Genomic DNA, 6,000 nt, shown 5'->3' with positions numbered 1-6,000 from the left:
CCGCTTTAATATGTAATGACCGCTTTAGTTCATTTCTGGGGGTTGCGTTGGTGAAATTCAGTAATTACACTCCTGTGTTTTGGCCATCTGTTGGCTTTGCACCTCAAAGACCTCCTCTACCGGCTCTCCTCCCTAATCTATTTTAGTGGAACGCACTTGCGTGGTTCGAGTCCTACTTAGCCAACCGCCAGTACTTCATCTCGGCCAATTGTTTATCATCTCTCCCCGGCCCAGTCACCTGCGGTGTACCCCAAGGCTCCATCCTTAGCCCCCTTCTTTCCCTCATCTACATGCTCCCACTCGGCGATGTCATCCGTAGACATGAGGTCAACTTCCATATGTTTGCGGATGACACCTGGATGAACGTAAATTTCCTACAGCTGAATGGCGGCAAGACAAAGCCGTACTCTTTAGCTCCTGTCAACCTTTTCTCTTCTGCGGTTCTGAACTCCTCAACCTCCCCAGCCTCTCGCTCAGACTCTTCGAACCTGTGCCCAACTTAGACATCAGGTTTGATCCCCAGCTTTCCTTTCTAACCCACTTCCTCTCCTTGACCACAACCGCTTTTTCCACCTACACCACGCTGACTGCCTCCATCCGTACCTAACAACCGTTGCAGCTGAAACTCTCATCCATGCTTTTGTCACTTCCCAGCTGGACTATTCCAAAGCCCTCCTCGTTAGTCTCTCCAGTTCCACCACACACAGAATCCGATTAATCCAAAACTTTGCCACCCAGATACTCACCTGCACTAAACTCCGTGCCCCAATCACACCAGTCTTGCCAGGCTCCAAAGGCTCCCATCACAGAACAGATTGATTTCAAGATCCTCTCACTCGTTTTCAAATCACTTCATGCCCTCGCACCTCCCTACCTTACCGACCTGTTCAACTTCTTCAACAAGTGCCACCCCCACTCCACCATCAGCTACCTTTGCTCGGTTGGCTCCGGCCTCCTGTTTGTCCCTTGTGCCGAAACTCTGTAACTCTCTCCCTCAATCCCTCCGCCTTGCCTTATATAGAGCCCCTCATGCAGAGCAGCGTCTCAGAGGACTTTACAGTAAATCCTGTGAAGCACTTTCCGACTTATCTCCCCACATGAAAGACGCTGTTATCAAATCTAAGTATTGCACTAGTTTTCATTGGGGAGGAAAAATTGCACTTTATATCCAAGTAAATAACAATGATTGTTAGTCTTTTCATACGGTTGTGTTTCCACATCACAGTAATTGCATTCCATCTGTTTACAGCTTTTCAGTAAATTACTTTTTTTCCCCTCCAGTTTCAAATCATTGAAATCCTGAACTAAGCTGCCCTCATCATTATGTGCTGTTACATTGCTCCTAAACCAGACTATTGGCGAGAATAATTTATTAACAATCCTTGTGTTTGATACAGCATTTAACACTAATGTCTCAATGTCCCACACTCCCTTTGCCTTGTCCCCTCCCTTGCCTGTATCAAGACCCTCCTCTTCGATCTTGCCTTCAGTCACCCTCCTATCCCAACCCTCCCTGCCCTCCACCCCTCCTGAACCCAACCCCCAGCTTGAGTTCAATTCGTTGACTGTCCAGCGCCTTGGGACGTCCTTCTGACGTGAAAAGCGCTATACAAATGTAATTTGTTGTTATTGCTGTGCTTCAGAGTATAGTGTAACATGGAGTGACTGCGTATTTTGTAGCTGAGCGCAGCAGGCAAACTTACTCCCAGCAGGGTCCCACGAACGGCCATGCAATGAGGTGACTGAGATTTTTCTGAGGGCGGGATTGTTGGGCACGATACCAGGAGAAATTCCCTCCTCTTTTTGAAGAGTGCAGGAATCTTCAATGTCCAGCTGAACATTGCACTGGAGCCTCAGCCTAGACCATGATCTCAATGCGATGGCTTCAAACCACAACCTTTGGACTCCAAGGCAAGAGTGCTACTGAGTGAGCCCGGCTAACAAACATTACAAGAGTTCTAATAGCCACAACATTATTTCAATCTGTATCAAAGTAATGTTTAGCTGCAGAAACAGCGTGTAGAGGGGGGAAGAGTCCCAAACTTTGCATCTCTCATAATGTATGTTACACAACAAATGTCAACAACACTCATGTCTTTGGCTTGTGACCAGTTTTCCTGAATTAGAAACTAGAATGTGAATGTGAAAGCATCCATGAAAATAACAGTACTGCATCTCTCTCTTTCTCGCTCTCTATAAAGTGCTTGCCTCTGGTTTCAGATCTGCGCACTGCACATTAGCACAGTGTGAATGTCAACGAGACTCGAGACAATGGAATATTTGTTTTCTATGCACATGATGCCGTCAGCCTCAAACTTGCTACCCTTGTATTCCAGCGGCTACACTTTAATGCCAAGTAACCCCAACACAAGGCTCGGGGTTCAGAAATCCTGCAACAAAATATGCGGAGGAGTTGTTGAGAATTGATTGTAAAGAGTTTACCATCTCCCTAGTAACTCATTATAACACTGGTTACCTCCCATTATGGGCAATCTGTTAAACAGAATGATTTCCAAAAAACTAGGAACGAAGTACCTGCAAGTTATGAGTTAAAAAAGTGCAGTCCTGTAGCGTAGTGGTTAGAGTGCTCGCCCTCAAGTGAGAGTACCTGAGTTCGATTGCCGCACGGGGCGAAACCTTAGGCAGTTTCCTTACTCCACACGTCTCTGTTAGCCAGCAGTTGTTCGTTGATTCGCAGATCAACTCCAGGGGTTAATAATCCCTCAAAAAAAAAAAAAATTTGGTCACTCATTGCATGACTGTTTGTGGGACATTGCTGTACTCAATAGCATTGGAATTCATACCCTGTCTCTCTGGTTTTCTTGTGACTCAGAGGCGCTGTAAATAACACACACAGCTTCTTGAAGCGTGGAACATCTCTTAACAATCTTTGACTGTTCGGGAGATTTGTTGTGTTTTAAGTATGAAAAAACATTGGTGTGCGCTTTACTCAGGAATAAAATGATCATCCCGGATCTGACTGATGATCGAATAGAACATCTATTTTATGCCTAGTCAGTTTTCTTTCCCTTTTGGTGGTTCCATTATCTTAAGGCCATTACTCAGATGGAACTGCAGCTGTGCAGAGCCTGAACTTGTCAGAGTTTAATGGAATGAAAATTTCCTTTTATGTGAAATTCAGCTCGTGCTTAACAACGACGTGTTTTCAATTTTTAAAAAAAATTTCAACAGCCAATATCAATGTTTGGTTCGCTTTTATGCTTTTCCTGATAATTGTTTGGCCACTTAACAAAAGTTTGTAAGTGGCAAGGTCGCCACAGGTGTCATGTCCTGCGCATCGAGTGGCCCACAGGAAGTGACATTGGTCACGAGCCAGAAATCGCCAATTGGTTGGTAGTCGATCGGCGGATCGTTTTTCCGGGGATAATTATCCCTAACAAAAAACAATAATAATTTGGTCATTCAATGCACGACTGTTTATGGGACGCTGCTGTGCGCAATTGGCTGCCGCGTTTCGCCCACAAATATACAACAACAACAACAACTTGGATTTATATCGCGCCCTCCACGCCGGACAGCATCTCAGAGCGCTTGAGTCAATTCACTTTACAGTATATTCTGTGAAGCTCTTTGAAAAGTCTCAAAGACGTGATGAGGCGCAAAATCAAATGCAAAGAGTATTATTATTATTGTTATTTTTTGTAGGTCGAAATCCGGAAACGTGTTAAACGACAGGAATCTGTTTCTCTCAATTCGGAGAAAATTGAGAAGATTAGACAAATGCATCTTTTTCTGACCAATTTAAAAATTGATTTTTAAAATTTAAATTTGAAAAAGGCAGCCAACATTCGCACAGCAACGCCCCGAAAGGCAGAGTCAACATAGCTTTACAAAAGGGCAGTCATGCTTAACTAATCTTTTAGAGTTTTTTGGGGGGAACCAGTCGATGTAGTATATTTAGATTTTAAAAATGCATTTTACAAAGTGCCACACAAAAGGCTATTGCACAAGGTTAAGGCCCACGGGATTAATGGGAACATATTAGCATGGATTGAAGAGTGGCTAACGGGTAGAAAACAGAGAGTAGGGATAAACAGGTCATTCTCGAATTGGCAGGATGTGACTAGTGGAGTGCCACAAGGATCAGTGCTTGGGCCTCAGCTATTCACAATTTACATCAATGATCTAGACGAGGACATTGAATGTAACGTATCTAAATTCGCGGATGACACTAAACTCGGTGGGAGAGTAAGCTCTGAGGATGATGCAAAAAGATTGCAACGGGATATAGATAGGCGAGGGGAGTGGGCGAGGAGGTGGCAGATGGAATTTAATGTGGGGAAGTGCGAAGTTATTCACCTAGGTAGAAAAAATAGAAAAACTGATTATTTTCTAGAGGGGAGAGATTAGATAGTATTAGTGTGCAAAGGGATTTGTGTGTCCTTGTACACCAGTCTCAAAAAGTTTGTTTGCAGGTGCAGCAGCAACTAAGAAGGCGAACGGCATGTTAGTGTTCATTGCAAAAGGTTTAGAGTACAAGAGTAGGGAAGTCTTGCTGCAGCTGTATAGGGCCTTGGTGAGACCGCACCTAGAGTATTGTGTGCAGTTTTGGTCTCCTTATTTAATAAAGGACATACTTGCCCTCGAGGGGGTGCAGCGTAGATTCACTCGGTTAGTTCCTGGGATGAGGGGACTGACCTATGAGGATAGGCTGAATAAACTAGGGCTGTATTCTCTAGAGTACAGAAGAATTAGGGGAGATCTTATTGAAACATATAAGATTCTTAAAGGGCTGATAAAGTAGACACTGAGGGTCTGTTTCCCCTGGTGGGAGAATCTATAACCAGGGGTCACAGTCTTAAAATTAAGGGTCAGCCTTTTAGAACAGAGTTGAGGAAACATTTCTTCACTCAGAGGGTAGTGAATTTATGGAATTCACTACCCCAGAAGGCTGTAGATGCTCAGTCCTTGAACATCTTAAAGGCTGAGACTGATAGATTTTTAAAAAAACAGAGGGATTAGGGGATATGGGGATAGGGCAGGTAATTAGAGTTAGGTCTGAAGATCAGCCATGATCTTATCGAATGGCGGGGCAGGCTCGAGGGGCCGAATGGCCTACTCCTGCTCCTAATTCTTATGTTCTTATGAAATCAGCCATATAATGAATGACCAATTTTATCTGTGGGATTGTTAGTCAGGACACCAAGAGAGAGAGAAACTCCCTTCACCATGACTCACAGAATCACATTACACTTTGTCCATTGTATACCTTCCAACACATCATCTCTTGTTAATTGACATCTCTATGTCCCTTTTATTTTAACCTTTCACCCTTTTGTTGACTCAGATTTGTCGTTTAGATCACCCAACTGTTCAATGTCAGTATCAGGGTAATACAATTCCAGTTGCTGTAAAACCATAGGAAGTACAAGGTAGCTTTTTTTGAGAAGCACTTTGTGTTATATTTTTCATCAAAATAAAATTATCTGTCATGTGTAAGTTGAGTTACACAACATATACAGTCAATTCACTTTCCAGTATATTCTGTGAAGCGCTTTGAGATGTCTCGAAGACATGAAAAGGCTCTATATTAAATGTAAGGATTATTATTATTATTTTATTATTAATTAATTGTGTTAAATAATTGTGTGAGCTATTGCATGTCTGCCTCCACCCTCTGGAACACCCTAACAGCCCCTTCGCCTCGGCCCCTCCCTTGCGGCTTGTCTCAAGACCCTCCTTTTTGATCGTGCCTTTGACCCTCATGCCCCCAATCCTTTCTGTTCTCTAACCCTCCTGATCGCAACCACCTGCACAGGTCTAAATCCCTGACTAGTACCTTGAGACGTCCTCCCAACATGAAAGGTACTATACAAATGTAATTTGTTGTTGGTGGTGTCTCAGTGCGCTTGAGTCAATTCACTTTACAGTATATTCTGTGAAGCGTTTTGAAACGTCTCAAAGACATGATAAGGCACTATATCAAATGCAAAGAGTATTATTATTGTGGTAAAGTTTGGTGGATGTGGTGTCAGTTTC

This window comes from Callorhinchus milii, unplaced genomic scaffold (assembly GCF_018977255.1).
Source record: "Callorhinchus milii isolate IMCB2004 unplaced genomic scaffold, IMCB_Cmil_1.0 Scaffold13, whole genome shotgun sequence".
NCBI classification, from domain to species: domain Eukaryota; kingdom Metazoa; phylum Chordata; class Chondrichthyes; order Chimaeriformes; family Callorhinchidae; genus Callorhinchus; species Callorhinchus milii.
This window is presented reverse-complemented; position numbering follows the sequence as displayed.